At 36.8% G+C, this 15,725-nt stretch overlaps 1 pseudogene; it reads right to left on the reverse strand.

Annotated features, from left to right (window-relative positions):
- Positions 1–11,284: 11,284 nt before the first annotated feature.
- Positions 11,285–12,619, reverse strand: LOC118479661 (annotated as a pseudogene).
- Between the last annotated feature and the right edge of the window lie 3,106 nt (positions 12,620–15,725).

Raw genomic sequence — 15,725 nt, forward strand, 5'->3', positions numbered from 1 at the left:
GAATGATTCACTCAGTATTTCCCCGCTGACAAAACCTTTTCCAAACATGTTTCAGGTGATCTGTGTGATCCAGGAAAAGTGCAGTAAAGCACTACAAGCTCAGAGAAGTGGCTCAGTGTGAATAAATCAATAAAACATGTTTTGGAAAATAAAGATTTCTGTGTGAAATCAACTTATTGTAAATTATGAGATTTATCCCTTAAACTTTGTGTAATATATTAAACAAGTATTTTCCGGTGAAAAGATCCTGTAATAAAAGACTTCCGCTGTCGCATAAATTAAATACCACGGGTACCACTGGAATCTGCCCGCGGCCCCCGACTCCGTCCAGGGTAGGGTCGGGAGCCGTGACAATAGTCCACTGATGTACTATCATTTCCTCTTTTTACAACAAAACTCATTTTAAATTTTATCATGTTTTTGGCTTTTTCAAATTTTTTAATGTTTTTGAATTTTCTGAAAATTTTCTTACTCCCCCTAAAATGCAAACACATTAACAGAAATTTAAAAATAAACTATACAGAAAATTTGACAACTGATGTGAATTGCTTCAATTTTCATTTCACTCGGCATAAACAATCAGAACTCCCCCTTTTAATAAACTATTTTCCCATTTAGATTTCAAAACACTTAAGTTTGTTTTAATCAAAATGGTTTTTCCGGAAAATAATTTTAGTTGATTTTACCATTTGTAGGTTCGGGGATATGGTTCATCATATTGTCTTTTAACCACTTGTATTATGATATCATCAAGTTCAAATTAATGACCTTGACTAATCACTTCATCAGAACAAACCTCAGTACCACTTGTATGAATACTAATCCAAAAACCAAAAATGATGCCGATTCCTGTTCCACTCTTACCAACCTGGGAACTCCGGCAAGTCAGGTTTTTCATTCAAATGAAATATCCACCCAAACCTGACCAGCCTTGGGTGTTACCGAGCTACCAACACTCGGTTTCTTGCCTCCCATTTTCTTCTCATAGAACTCTTTAACCCCTTTGACCTTTTTGTCAATCATTTTTCCAAAAATATGTTTTACAGTGGGGTTAAAGGCTTTTTCAACATCAAAAACCTTTTTATCATCATAAAATTGGTTTGATATCTCAACTTTACCAATTTTCTTTTTAAAATTTCCAGTCCTAAGTGGTGGAACATTTTCATCATCCACAGTAGGAACTGATTTTTCATCATTTTTCTCAACCTGTGGCTCCTCTGATTTTATGGAATCAGATTCATCGCCAGAAGATAGCTCCTCTGATTTTGACTTATCAGAATCATCGCTAGAGCTATTCCCAAACTTCTTAACAACCCATCCGTGGTTGTCAGATCTAGCTCTCTTTTTGTAAAACTTGTTTGAACTTTCACCAATTTCAAATTTTGAATCTTTGAAAAGTTTGGTTCTGTCAATTAGTGGTTCAAACTCAATCACTTTTTCTTTCAACTTATAAACTCCCTGTTTGGATTGAATTGCCTGTGAACAATTCTAGGCAATGTGACCAGTTTTTCCACATTTGAAACAGGTGCGAGTTTTCTTCTTCTGTTCAACAGTCTTCATTTCTTCTTGCTTTTTTGCAAGGAATTCCTTGTTCGACTATTTTCTGAATATTTTTTCTTTTTCCTCTTCAGAAGATGTACCTGCAATAAATGTCATCTTTGCTTTAAAATTTTGAACATATTTTTCATTTTTCTGTTTTTCTGTTGGAGTAAATCCCAACCCTTTCTTTTTGAAATTATCATGGTTAGGTTTCTTTTGAAAACCAGAACCAGAACCGTAACCTTTTTTTCTTGTTTTCTCTTTGCTTAACTCCTGAGGTGTATTTTTTAGGTTTATCAGTAAGATTTAAATCTTTTATTTCAGAAATGTTAATTTCTGTAAGTTTGAAAACCTTTTTTATCATCTCAGTTTTGACACCTCTTATTGGAAATTCCTCATCAGAATATAATTTGTCCGAACCATTTAAAGTATAAGCTACTTTAAATGTTTCATCAATCAAATTAGTTTTGATAATAAGAATTCTTTGTCATAAACTATTTTGCCCTGTTTTTCTTTTTGACCCGGAGTGCTGGACTCAGACTTTAACTCCGACATTGACTCCAACTTTGACTCCTCAGTTTCATCGTTATCTAACACATGATCCACCACTTTCTTCATCAATTGAGATTGTTGATCAGTGTCAGAGGATGTAAAAGTGATATCAATACTTTCTGGCAAATTGACTAAGGACTCTGACTCCCATTACAAGTTCGCTGCTTTTTAGACTCTTTCAGGATTCGGATTTCTAGGCAAATATACATTTTCCAGCGGGGGTGGACACTTGTTGTAACTGACACCTTGTTTCTTACCAAATTTTTTCTTGTCAGTCTTTTTCTTTGTGTCTCTTTTCTGTTGAGTCTTCTTCTCTGGAGTCTTTTCGTCAGAAACCTTCTGTTCTTCATCCTTTTCAAATGCCTTCATGCCTTCAACAGTCGGATAGATCCTGTCAATGAAATATGAAGTACATGAGTAACTTTTCAACAAACGGTTTACTCTCTCAGTCTCAATTCTTTGCAACTCCAATTTCTGTTCAAGAGCAGCACACTTCTCGATGTAGTTGTTCACAAATTTCTGCTTGATCATGAATTCTCCTTGAAGTGTCTTCATTGCTGTTGCTTGCTCTTCATTGGAATCATTGTACATGTTCATTGCTTTGTTGAGCACATCATAAGATTCCTTTAACATGTTCATGTTGTTAACCAACTCACTATTCTTCTTCTTTATAATCTCACAAGTTTCACAATTCACTGGAATCTCTTTCATAATAACATCTTCATTAATCTTGAACTTTGGATCTTCTTTCACTTTCCTTCGTACCACCGGAGCTTCATCATCATCACTGCTTACCGGTGTCTTGACCTTTTTCTTCTTCTTCTGCTTAGCTTTTTCATCTTCACTATCGCTTTCTGCCATCATCTTCAAGTGTTGTGCCATTCTTTTTGCATAGTATTCAGTACCATCATCATCAATATCTTCTTCAACTCGGGCAACAAAAGCTGTGTGAACAGGAGCTTGGTCAGGAATATAATCATCCCATGTGAAATTCTCCCAGCTAAACCCTTCAGGTAACTTTTCGTCATCTTGATCAATCACGCATGCTTTAGCATCAGATGGAATATATTTATCTCAGTTGAACCCTGTTGATGGCTTCTTTTCTTCTTGACTAACCACACAAGCTCTTTTTGAAGAATCTTCAATCACATTTCTTCCATGTGCAGTTTGTGCCTGATGCTAAGTTGGTTGTTGAGCAACTTGATGGTAAATGGCTTTCCTATAATAATCATTGTTGTTGTTGAAGTGACCTTTTTCCCTGCAACGAAAACAAGTGACTCTAGATTTGTCAAAACCCAAAGTAGAAACATTAGCTTCTCGAAGATCATCTCTTCCAGTAATCTGCTTGAATTTCTCAGCTCTCCTTAACACACTTTCCAAGCACCATTTTATCTCCATCAGCTCCATTTCTTCAGCATCAATCTGGTCGTAATCATCCTTAGTCAGCATTGGATTCCCGATTCGACCTGCAACAAAACTACCATAAGATTCCAAAACAGTTCCTAATAATGACATGTGGCTTTTTGCAATTTCTTCATTGTAATCTTGATCATTTTCTAGATTCAGCACAATATTTCATTGTAACTTTCTACCACTCTTTGTTACTGTCAAATTTGGATCAAATGAAGGAAATGATGAGAAACTTGTGTTGCTGTTTGATCCTTTTGATGAACTTCCAGATGAGTTCTTTGCGTTGAATGCAGTTTCAACCTTTGGTGACAAGTTAGTTGTTTTATCATTCAACCCTGCTTTGTAATACAGACTGATGTCTTGTTCACCATCAAAGTCTTTCATCCTGGAAATTTTTTCTTTGTTCCATTTCCTGAGCTTCCAACTTTTCAATGAACTTACTCAAAGTTAGCGTGTTAAATCCTTTCTTGTTTCTGAGCATCACAAGATATGTGCCCCAAGTTTCGTGTGGCAATGCATCAGCAAGTTTTTCAATCAACTCTTCATTATCTTTTTCGATGCTTAACCTTCTCATGTTGGCTAAAAGATTGCAGTATCTTTCAGTAATCTGCTTTGTGCCTTCATTTTTCAATCCACGAAACAAATCAAACTCTTTCTTTAAAAGCGATTTTTTGTTCTTGACCATCTCCTGACTACCAACAAACTTTGATCTTAATGCTTTCCAGATTGAATAAGAACTTCCGTTATGTTGCAATAAGACCATGATGTCTTCTTTCACAGCTTGTTGTAGCAAACTTAGCATCACTTTCTCATTTTTGTATTTCTTTTTATCATCTGCACTCATGTCCTTTATAGCAATCACCTCTTCATCGTCATTCATTGGTCTAACGTACTTTGTCTCAACACATTTCCAAGCATCCAGATAATTTGCTTGTACCCAGTTCTCAAAACGACCTTCCCAACCTTTATACTCCTCGATGTTCATAAGTTTGGGCGGTTTTTGCATAGTCCCGGTTTCGTTTTCCAACATCGTATTCTGTGCAAGAGTGATCGGGGAGACTGGAGTAGCGAATGCGTTATAAAAATCTTCGTCCATGTTTCGGATTTCAAGAATTCTCAAAACAGACTGTTCAAGCGAAATAGCAAAAACAAGCAAAGTCCCTTTTCAAGCAAAACCACTGATTCTAGCGGAATCAGTCAAACAATGTTCAAGCGGAAACACGGTTTGAAACTGAATCAGAAATGTATTTTCAAGCGGGATCACCAATTAATTTTGAAGCGGAATCACATAACAACTTGGAGCGGAATCACACTGAAATTTCAAGCGAAATCTCTTGATTCGAGCGAAATCACCCAAAACTCTCAAGCGGAATAACGAGTTTCAAGTGAAATCAACTAGAACTACAAGCGGAATCACTGTGACGTCATCATTCAACCGAACACCTTCAAGCGGAATTATCAAAATGACCAGTTTTAGTTTGCATTTTAGCTTGAAACTTTTAAGGATTCGTTAAAATACAATTCGGAGTGTGATATGAGAAAAAGAGCCAATTTTAACCGTGAAAAGATGTCAATTTGAAAAGAAATTGTAGAAACACAGAAAACGCAGCTGAAACTGTAAGAACTCTTCCTCCTGAGCTCTGATACCACTTGTAGAATCGATTTCTGACCCAAAATGAGTCGATCAGAAGAGTTTATCTCAGTTTCAGAGGCGAAAACTAAGAAACTGAGGTCAATTCAGCAAGTATTACACTTTAAACTGTCGATTGGTTTGATTGGATGACTTTTACAGTGATTCGACACTTCGGCAGCACTTCGTTGCAAACTGGAATGAACAGTTATGTGATTTCGCTCGAGGCTGCCTATTTATAGGCTTTTGATTCCGCTTGAACATGCCATGTGCATTTCAAGCGGAAGAACATCAACAAACCAAGCGAAATCATCACTTACAACTCGAGCGGAATCAGGACCATGTGATTTCGCTTGAAACTGTCTAGGTGACATTTCAAGCGGAATCACCCTAAAATCCCACTATCTCGATTTTTGATCCCTGATCTAATATATTTATACAAGACTCGATACAAGACGAAGACGACAGACAGATGCACCAACATTCATGGCACTGTATTTAACTAGGATTAGTTAAATGAGCCTACGTTGGTAATTCGGAGAATTACCAGAACACACACATGATAACTCTCGAACATTGGCGACTAACACGAATAGTAATTATAGAAGGATGGTTTATACGAAACTTATGTGCTGCATGACAAAAACGTGAACTATATGCTTTAATTGTAAATTACATGGTATTATTAAGGGGTGCTTAGAGTAATTGTGAAACTCTAATAAACTACTCAAAACTCTAAATTCTCCATAACTTCTCTGTACAACATTTCTACACTATCTAATCATCTCTAATCCTTCTTCAATCATTCTTGGCTTCACAAGTTCACACACATCAATCCTTGATCGTCAATACAGCTGGATTTAATAAGAGGTAAATGTTTATGATTACATGATATGTTGTTAATATTGTTCTTTTGATTCATACAAACCCTAGATGATCCAAACAATTGATTGTGTGTGATTGATTATGTCAATGAATACGTAATTGCTTAGACAAATGATTGTGGTATGATAACACTGTTAGAATGATTGATTTGATGCCCGGCATTGTTGATTTCTGTGCATTTGGTGGTTTTATTCATGGAAACTGTGAAAATGAAATCCCTGATTGTCAGACTTTGTGGAGTCACAAAGTTGTACGTATTTGCTAAATCACACATGTCCTGATTTCAAAAGCATCCGCATTTGTGATTTCAAAAGCATCCCCACTTGTGATTTCAAAAGCATCCGCACTTTTGGTTTTGGTCATGTCCGAACTTGTTAAGATTATATAGGTCCGAACTTAGTTAATATGTGTAGGGTCCGCATATGTTAAGTTAGTATGTATCCGCACATAATTGTCTCATAACTGTCCGCACTTATTTTTTAGTTGAATGATCCGCACTTAATCAATTCTTTGAGTGTCCGCACTTAAGGTTTAAAAGTAGTTCGCATTTGTTTGAGATGAAAGAAGTCCGCACTTGTGACCATCATCATTGTCCGCACTTGTTTGGGACCTTATATATTCCGCATATGTGTAGGGTATATATCCACACTTAATGGCTTCATGTGATCAAAACTTGTTGGTTTCCAAGGGGGTCCGTACTTATGTTGCCTTATTGAATTCACACATGTTGTTTAAGATAGGTCCGCATATAGGAAACCTTATACAGTCCGCACATATAATCACATGTAGTCCGCACATAATTTACAACATAAACGTCCGCGTTTAAATTTTAATGTCAGCACATATAAGTTATATAGGTTGTCAAAATATATATATAAGTGGTCTGATTTTGTGTATACATGTTTCCTGATTTTGTTTAAGGGTTAAAGGGGGTTCGGGTTATCCTTATATTGAATCTGAACTTGCATTGTGACTGTGTTAGTCAGGGTTTGTTGTTTATGTGTTCTGATGCGTAATAAATAATTTGGAATCTGAACTATTGTCGTCAACTAGGGAATCAACTATGTGTTAAACATGATTAACTTAATCACATGAACAGTGGGTTGTCTTGACACATAGGGTAGTGCAAACACTCTACTTGTAAACATACAAACTTACATCTATCGTACATTAGGTCGCGTGTACAGACCTAACATTTACATAATGTGTAGAAGTACGAAACATATACCGAGCAAACTAAGGTGAGTTCACTACTCATTCACAAGCATGCGTCCCGGGGGGACAAACAAACTATTATTCCTGGGAGGAATACTTTTAACTGCTTTTGCTTTAATTTCGATGTTAGTTAATAAACTCAAACTCTATCATGAAAGTCTCTACTTACATACCGAGCTAGTTTCCTCGGAGGCAACGGGGTATTAGTTGATAGCGCTATTAGGCTTGACAAATCTCACACCGTACCTGGGAAGACGGGCGTGAACTAATGACCTTAAACACTTTGATCAATGATGATAGACATTGATGAGGGCACCAAAAAGGAACAGTTAATCGGTATAGAATTTATTATTCATAACATGTCTTTAAACTAAACACTTACATGATTTTGGTTAAATAAAACTGTGAACTTGCAACAGGTGAATCATCATGAATTTATAACGTGGGATTATGAATGACATCACTCGGATATGTATGCATTTAGTTCTGGGTTTTATAAATAGTTTCTGTTATTGTAGTGGGAATATCTAAATTAAAGATAAATTGTTATTAAACTAGATTTTTTAATTACTTTGGTTATTTTTGCTTTGCAAAAAAGGTTGGTTCGCCACTGCAATGCGCGGATGGGAACAACCTAGTTAAAACAAAGTGATATGATATATATATTCCATAAATTCAAATAAATATTCAACCAACATGATATGAAATAACTCATAAATACTAAAAACGTTCAACCAAAAACATTAAATATAAAAACAATGGCGAAAATCCTAAATCCGACAAAGAGTTTACTATATGTCGGTTCGATTCAATTATGGTGGGTATGGAAACATTGATAACCACAACCAACCCGCCACTTTCTAAGAAAAACAGTTAATCAACCCACTAGTTTTTGGTATGGTTCGGTTTTTTCAGTACGGTTTTTGAGGTTAATTTAGTTATGGGTTAGTTAATTTGGTTTTTTGCCACCCCAAAGGGTTAGTTAATTTGGTTTTTTGCCACCCCAAACTAAATCAATCAACAAAATTTGATGCTAGTATCCAAACTATTGCTCGTCAAGTATCAACAAAATTTGTGATAGACAAAAGTATTTCCTCTCTACCTCTCACGACCCTAAAATGTATCCAAGTTCAATTGGTTTTTAATCTCTAGTTAAGTTAAAAAAAATATGAACAAATTCGCTTATTTATAAATTTTTTATATGTTCAAGTAAGGTGAAAGTTACATTAGCTCCACATTTATAGATAAATATTTAAAAGAGAAAAAAATTAAATTAGTTAGATAAATATTTAAACTAGAAAAAGATTAGATTAGTGTGATAGTTTTTATATGCATAACATACATATTTGAATGTATTATTTATTTTTTATTTTAAGTATGAATCATAGATAAAACAAACTAAACAATTTGAGTTTTTTCTTTAAGTTTTCAGCCGTAATAATTTAATGTCAAAGTCAACATCCAAATTTTAGGATTAGGCTTTAGATAAGTTTATATTTTCTTAGGGTGATCGAGGCACTCGTGGGGAAGAGGTTCGGTGACCCTATCCACCGATCGAAAACACCGCCGCCATCACTGCGGGGACCCGATTCGGGGAGGGGATTCGGGGGGAGTCACCGCCATGAATGCACGAAGATCGATGGTAGACCGTTGGGCAACGGTCATATTTAAAAAAAAAATTCAATTTTTTAACAATATAAATATAACCAACTTAATCAAATATTTTACCACACCCACCACTCTCAAACTCACTCTAAAAAAATCTATCAAATACAACACAAAATGGATTCCAAGTTTCCGTTTTTTCTCCCCTACCCGACTTTCCCGACGATGAAGATTCATCGTCAAGCGATGGTAGCTTAATTTTCTTCCAAAATCTCATCCAACAAGCGGAGCTACTAGACACGGCATCGTCTAGTAAAAAAAATAGTCCGTCGAGATCGTGAGGGAGGCCATGAGACACTCATGGCCGATTATTTTGTCGAAAATCCAAAATTTAATGCCGATACTTTTCGTCAGAGATTTCGTATGTCCAAGTCTTTGTTTCTAAAAATTGTTAGTGACGTGGAATCGTATGACGAGTGGTTTCAAGAGGGCTTGGACGGGAGAATGAAGAAAAGTTTCACGCCGTTGCAAAATGTTACTTCGGCGATTAAACAACTTGCAACCGGTACCCCACCAGACGAAAACGACGAGTATTTAAATATGTCTGAAAGGACCTCTCGTGAGTGCCTTGAATATTTCTGCGAGATTGTCTGTAAAATGTATGCCGGTGAATTCTTACGTAGACCAACGAGCCACGACGTTGCGCTATTGTATCAGGCTCATGAGGAGAGGCATCACCTACCTGGTATGTTGGGTAGTCTGGATTGTACACACTTCGTCTGGAGAATGTGCCCCACAGAATTGCGTGGACAATATATGAGAGGCGATCATCAATACCCGACAGTTATATTAGAAGCGGTGGCGTCTCAAGATTTGTGGATTTGGCATGCTTTTTGTGGCCCGGCGGGTTCACAAAACGACATCAACGTGCTCCAACAATCTCCGTTATTTCTTACTCAACGAAACGGAATGGCGCCAAATTGTCCATTTCAGATGAACGGCCACTTATACAAACGCGGGTATTATCTTACTGATGGGATCTACCCTAACTGGTCCGTGTTTGTGAAGTCTTTTCCATATCCTCACATCCCGAATAAAAAAAAGTTTAAGAGGCAACACGAAGCCGCAAGAAAAGATGTGGAACGGGCGTTTGGTGTGTTAAAGGCGAAGTGGGGAATACTAAATCGTCCAATGCGTTTGAAAACGGTGAAAAAGATAAGGTCCATCGTGTATACGTGCCTTATTTTACATAACATGATTATAAAAGACGACGGAAGGGCGATAGCATCGGTACATATTCAAGATCCTCCAGTCGAACCCGTCTTCGATGATACAGCTTATAGCGAGCTCATTGACGAAGAAACGCATTGGAGACTAAAACACGATCTCGTTGAGCATCTCGGAAGTTTAGATCTACCTCACATTGAAGTGGGTTCCGACAATGAGTAGTTTGTTTTTATATTTTTCTAGTTTGAATGTAATTTTTATTTTTTTTCTAGTTTGAATGTAATTTTTATTTTTCTAGTTTGAATGTAATTTTTATTTTTCTAGTTTGAATGTAATTTTTTGTTAATTTAATGAAATGTCTTTTATTTAATTTTTATTTTTAATAATATTTTTTTTAATTTATAAACATGCATAATTTTACAACAAATAAAAAAAAAAAACCAAGTCCCCTAAGAGGGGAGTGCCGCCATCAAATTGGGGTGTTAGTGGAGTTTAAGAGGGGAGTTGACGTGTCACTAGCTGATTGGTGGTGCGTAAGAGAGGGGACTCCCCTCTTAGGGGAGTGCCCCTCTCACCCTTATGCGATCTAAACAATTTGAGTTTGTTCTTTTTGTAACCTAATAATTTAGGGGTTGTTTGGCAATTTCTAAATAGTTAAGTGCTGAATCAGTAAGAGCTCTGAAGTATTAAAAGGCGGTATAATGCTTAACCCTTAAGAGAAAAATGTCTAACAAATTTAGATTAGAGGTCTTAACCATTGAGACTCTATATAATACTTAACCATTCAGAGGCAAATGTCTGAACCAATCAGACATCTGCTCACGAAATAAACAGTTTGAACCATTAAATATTAAACAAGTAAGAGATTTAAACCATTAAAAGGCTCATTAGGTAAACAAACAGTCACTTTCTATTAGAGACCAAAAAAAAATTAAAATTAAAGTTTAGGGTTTACATAAGGTTATCTTTCTTTTAGTATTAAAAAGGATTTAATATATAACAGAGATCACTAATATGGTACCACTTGTGTATTTATGCAGTACATAAAATTAGAAATAATAGGTACACTCAGAAATAATAGGTACACTCAGAAGATCACATAAAATTAGAAATAATAGGTACACTCAGAAGATCACAAATAATAGGTACACGAACATGCACGGTTGAGCCATGCACAACCCTTATTATATAGGCCATGCACAACCCTTATTATATAGGCCATGCACAACCCTTATTATATAGGGAACATAAAGTAGGACACTTGCATTGTTCGTGTACACTGATTACATTTTATGGTACCAATATGTGCCTTTGTGTTCGCTATCTTCATCCGGTTCAATGTAGATGCATTCCTTGGCCTCCCTCCACATCGCCTTGAATATGGGGGTCCTATCAATCTTATAAAACTCACCCAAGACTGGCTTGATTGCGTCCCTTGCCTCCTTTGCATGATAATGTGGAATGTACGAGATCAAATGATGCAAGACGTGAGTGTGGGTGATATCATGGAAAACCCTATTAAGGAATCCGAAATCCCTATCAATTGTCGATAATGCCCCTCTAATCCAAGTCCATTCGGTTGAATCATAATGAGGTAATGAGAGATGGGTGTGGTGCAAATATGTGATCAACACGAAAAACATGTGTACACCTAGCACCGGAATTAAATACATGCTTGTCACCCAAGCTACCCCCTTCGCTTCTACAAGTAGCTTAGTTGCATACAAAACCGCGAGAATACCAATATCAGATATAACAACCTGAATTCTTTCACGCTCGGTGAAAATTGGACTTAGTGGATCAAAGTGGTTGGCGAACCTCCCATATTTCTTGCCAGAAATGTTAGTCAAGAGGTACAAAGGAAACCCTAGAGTTAACCTGAAAACCAAAGTGAACACTCGACCTGGGGGATTGTTAAGAAGCTTTGAGTAAATGGCAATTTTGGACTTGCGTTTAGGAATGTAAACTTCATCGTTATCAAGTGAATTCGTGTTGGCATGGTGGCTCCTATGGCTGTATTTCCAAGAGAAATAAGGGGTATAAAGAGCAGAGTGGAGGACGAACCCGACAACGTCATCGATCAACTGGTAATCACTAAAGGCATGGTGACCGCATTCGTGACCGATAACCCATAGCCCAGTGAGGATGCTAGCTTGACAAAACCAGTAAACCGGCCATGCTAAGTAAGCCCACGGGGTAGGGAGAAGAGGGATGTGTGTGTTGGCAAGGAAATAGAAGACATAGGCCACAATGAGGTCGTGAACAACATAGTACGATGAACGGATGACAGATCATTCGAAGCAGTGAGCAGGGATTGCTTTCTTTAGATCACTTAGAGTGAATGGTGGATCAATGGGGACACGTTCGAGGATGTTTTTGCCCTCAGATGGGTCTGACATCTTCCCACCTGCACCCATGTTGTTAGATATTCGATAACCTGCATACATATATAACAAAAGCAAAATAAGATATATGTATATATATCAGATTAAAGAAACTGAAACACTGGAACTTTAAGCTCGAGAAAGAAAGTGAGACCTCAGAGATGAGATATGATGTTTGAGTTCTCTTCTGCTGGTGAGTGTCTTTGTGTTCTTTCATGCTTCACTTTTATAACCAGGGGTTGTCAAAAAGTTTTGTTCACTAGCTATTCAATTGGTGGCTATTTTACTAGGCAATAGCCATGCAATTGTTGACTATATAAATTATTTTCATTTAAAATTTATCAATAATCAAGATAATTTATAAAATAAATAAAATGGCAAATTGTAAAAAAAAACGGTATCCTAGTTTCACGAGTAATACCACATAAATTATAAAATAAATAAAATGGCAAATTATAACAAGATGAATTATAAAATAAATAAAATGGCAAATTGCAAAAAAAAAAAAAAAAAAAAAAAAAAAAAAAAAAAAAAACGGTATCAAAGTTTCAGGAGTAATACCAGGTAGGGAAATAGCACTTTCTCTTAGTTCTCTAATAAACTAAAAATTCATAAAGTTTATAAATTGGATAAATTTTGAATATAACTAAAGAGAGTATAAACTATAAAGAGTTATGGATCCAGTCTCCCTCTCGGTTTAGGTTAGATCCGACCCATATCTCAAAAACCATAAAAGACAAGCGACTTACGGGGACTGCACAACACTTCAAGAGTGTCAGACATAGAGGAGGGCACAAGGACATCTTGACAGCGACACCTGACCAATGACGATCCACATATGTCCTCTCTTCTTAGTCACCACTAGCGGTTATCTCAGTGGTGACCAAAACTCCGCCACGACATTCTGTTAGTGACGTCTGGCCAATGACATTCCGTGGATCTCCTCCCTCCTTAGTAATCACTAGCGGTTATCACAGAGGAGACCACACGGACATCCTAATAGCAACGTCTGGCAAAGGACGATATGCGAGACTCTACACCCGTTAACGGTTAGCACAGAGGGAACCATAAGTACATCCCTGATAATGACTTCTGGCCAATAATGTTTCACAGATCTCCGCCCTCCTCTGCTGCCACTAACAAGGGACAGAAAGGAGACCACAACCGTGCAATAAATACATGTCTTCCCTCTTTTTGGTGTTCAATTCTATGCTTTCTACTCTGACTTCCATGTTACACTTATATTTAAGAGAACGTAATACTTACTGTCATGCTGAAGGGTAGTACAACTCAGTCGTAATTTAGCAATCAACTCAAAATTAGCAACTGAGTTTGTTGTCGCAAAATTATTGCAAATATAGCGACGAAAATTATTTTGGTCACAAATGTAGTCGGTAATTTTATAGAACAATAAAAAATAAAATAAAAATGAATTAAGTCACAAAAATGATCGCAAATAACGCAACCGATATTGTTTTGGTACCAAATTTGGTCGCTAGTATAAAAAAAATATACAACAAAATTGATTCTGATTGTAAATATGACCTTAGATATCACGACCGAAACATAAGAGAGAAACTGATAAGATATAAACATTATCAACATCTACCACACAAAACCCTACCTCCAGAATGAAGGCAAGGTCTGGCTCGATCCCAATGAAGGCAATGAGATCTCCATGGCTAACTCTCGTATGTTACTCCTATCTTTTCATTCAGCCTATTTAGTTAACCAACAGTCATAATCTTCGAAATTCCACGCATGATGTCTACCACGCGTCATTTGATCCAACGCGTGAAATGTTGATGGTGGCGGCGGTGTATAACGCGCTAACATCAAAGTTCCACACGACACACCGGGTGCCCTAACAAGGAAATAGTTTGGTGATGGCTACATGTATAGAGAACAGACTAGTGAAGGACAAGTCTTGGTGAGAGGTTAAGGAGTGGATGCATGCATGGTGGGTTAGACTAAGAAGGGTAAGAAGCAAACCACCATATATTCTTATGTTTATGTGAAGTTATCTTTCTAACCTTAAAGTATTTACGGTTGATTTATTTGTTGCCATACACAAAATGTTGTCATCAAACATAAAGTTTTTAAAGTAGTAAACAAGAACTTATTCTTACAATAACATACTTACCCATCAAGATTTCTAAATCCTCATGAAGATAATTAGTGGTAAGATGGATATTAACATCGAGATTTCAAATGAGATTATTTTTTTACCCATATATCAAGGGCGGTGAACTCAAGTTTTGTATGCGTTTCATAGGAGGTACAAAAAAAAAGGTGTTACTACTATTATATTATTATTAACTACAACAATAACAGCAATCATACCGAGTAAATCCCACAAATAGTAAAGCTACCTATAGGGTCTAGAGAGGGTGGAATGTAGACAGACCTTGCCTCTATCCTTAGGGATAAAGAGACTGCTTCCAGAGAGACCATCGGCTCCAAAACGAACACCATTATTATTGTTAACTAATTCTATGAAATGTATATTTACGTTTGGTGTATAAAATGTGTGAAGAAGAATGTTGATAACTTAGGTTATTATGAGACTTAGGTAATGGAGACATGAGAATATTTATTACTTATAAGGCTGGAGGGTGTGGGGGCGCCACCCTCGCCAGCTGGACACCTATAGCGCCCCAAGGCGTTATAACACCACACCCCAAGCACCATGGAGGGGCGTCATTGAACTCTCGCCACGATGGTAACGAGCTCGAAGGGCTTTATCAGTTGGGGCCCATGTAAATTCGCCCAATGAAATCTTTTTATTTTTTTATTTTTAGAGTGAATTGCAAGTTTTGTCCTTTATGTATATAGAAAATTGCAGGCGGTGTCCTTTACCTTTAAATTTGACGAGTTTTGTCCTTAACGTTCCAAAATCCTGCACGTTATGTCCTTTAGACCTAACTCAGTCAATTTTTTTTTGTTAAATATGGTCATGACATGAGGGTATTATTGTCATTTATCTCTTCAATGACTATTGAGTAAATAACTAATATCAAGGGACTAAATATGTAAAAAGATTAAAGAATAAGATATTAATTAAAAACCCACTCTCTCTCTCTCTCTGTTCTTCATCTCCACTCTCTCTCTTCTTTATCTCTCATATGCACTCTATCTTCAACATCTTAAACAATAAACATACCTAAGGGTGAACGGGGCGTAAGAGTGGAGTGAAATCGGTGACCCCATTCACCTAAGGGGAACACCGCCGCCATCCCTTAGGTGAGTGGGTGAGGGGAGTGAAATGGGTGGAGGTT

The sequence above is a fragment of the Helianthus annuus genome, chromosome 6 (assembly GCF_002127325.2).
Source record: "Helianthus annuus cultivar XRQ/B chromosome 6, HanXRQr2.0-SUNRISE, whole genome shotgun sequence".
Classification (NCBI taxonomy): Eukaryota; Viridiplantae; Streptophyta; class Magnoliopsida; order Asterales; family Asteraceae; genus Helianthus; species Helianthus annuus.